We start from the raw sequence: 2012 nt of genomic DNA, 5'->3' as shown, positions 1-2012 counted from the left end.
AACTTAAGAAAATACGCAGCACTAGCATCATGGGCTATCGGCCGGGTACTATAAAATTATAAGTATATAAATAAATGAATATAGGAAGCAACACGAGCACCCCAACATAGGAACAACGAACACACAACTAAACACGTTGCAGACTTCGCACAAGCAACATAAGAACAGAGAACACTCAAGCACACATACGGGAGCAACAATCATATAAGCATACTAATTGGAGCAATATTTATTCAACATGATACATACAATAAATAATTAACTTGAGCAATAATTAAACTGTTAATCTTTTCGGTTCCCATCATTTATCAAAATCGTAAAATGATATTTTTTACAATTAAAATAAATTAAACTGATCGTAAATATGACCTGAAGAAATACGGCGCCAGACGAAATAAGATCTTCGACTTTAGATCACGCCACTRCTCAAATGCAGTATAAAAGAATTAGCACCACCGGTGCATAAAGCGGAGTGAATTCAAGTAAGTTCAGTCAACCAGTTCAGTTTGCAGTAGGAGTTACAAGAGGAGACGACATCATCACTAATATCAAGCAGACCTGAAGGACCGGCGACACGATTGGTATATTTACTTAATTTTACTTACTAATATTTTTATTTCTTCTATTTTCGTCACAATAAAGAATTGTAAAGCACGAAACCGCAGAGTTTAAATTAAAAATATATATTAAAGAGAGGAAGTTAATAACAACTTCTCTTAATATATAATTGGCGCAGTCGATAAACACACACATTTTTATAAAGAGTGAAGTATAGGACGACAACTCGACCGAAGGAAGTCATACGGAAAACTGTTACAAGGAAGAAATATTAGCACACGTACTACATCCGATAAAAGCTAAAATGGCAAAAGGATCAACACCGAGTGGAATTCCGACATCAACACCAACAACCCGCTGAAGTACATTAATGAAATGGGTGAGTATACTGGTGATAGTAGCGCAGAATTAGTCCAATTTATAAGTAAGGTTGAAATCTTGATAAATAGTATGACAGGTTATAATATAATGTCAAAAAAGTTTATAATTTTACAAGTGAGAGACAAAATAGTAGGAAAAGCAGACACAACTTTATTGAGGTATAGCATTGAGAATACACATTGTTAAACTATAAAGAAGATTTTAATTGAGAATTTTGGAGAAAGGGATACATTTCTACAACTAAGGGAACGTGCAGAGAAAATACAGCATAAAACAACTACTCAAACATATTATGAACTTTCGAACATTTTTAACGAGGTTAAACAATAAATATTATTTGTCAGTAGAAAAAATTCAGGATAAAGCACCAGAAGCAAATGAGGAAGTTATATTAAATTTATTTAAAGAAAAAATACCAATAAATGCAGCGAGCATAATTGTAGTAAGGAACATTAAGACGTTATTCGAAGCATACAGAATTTTAGAAGAAAATAACTGGGCAAGATACGATAGAAGAAATCAAAATTTAATAGGTAATTTCCAAAAACAGAATAAATATCAAAATTATAATCAAAATCAGAATCATAGAAAGGACCAAAATCAAAATAGATATCAGAATTGTACTTATAGAAAGGAACAGAATCAAAACCAAAGGAGTGGTCAATTTAATAGGTATAATCACGCGAACAATAATAATTTTAATAAAAACCAGAATTTTGATAGRCGAAACACAGTAAATGTAAGTTTACAAAGACCGCAGTATCAACAACCGCAATATCAACAAACGCTATTTTGAAACTCTAGACAAACGAGAAGACAGGATATTGAACATATGGAAGTAGACAATTTAATACTAGAAAATTTTCTGACATCAGCCTCAACAGAAGAATACCTATAATAAACGTAACAACAGGAGGAGAAAAGTTAGACTTTTAGTAGATACAGGCGCAGAGATATCAGTAATAAATACAAATATTTTTCCAAAAGAATTAGAACAGAAATTAATATACCCTAGGTRCGTGATTACGGGTAGGAAAAAAGATTATTTGGAAACGAGAATTTTAACATTTTTA

The sequence above is a fragment of the Bactrocera latifrons genome, unplaced genomic scaffold, assembly GCF_001853355.1.
Source record: "Bactrocera latifrons isolate USDA-ARS-PBARC rearing strain unplaced genomic scaffold, ASM185335v1 scaffold_554, whole genome shotgun sequence".
Taxonomy (NCBI): Eukaryota; Metazoa; Arthropoda; class Insecta; order Diptera; family Tephritidae; genus Bactrocera; species Bactrocera latifrons.
This window is presented reverse-complemented; position numbering follows the sequence as displayed.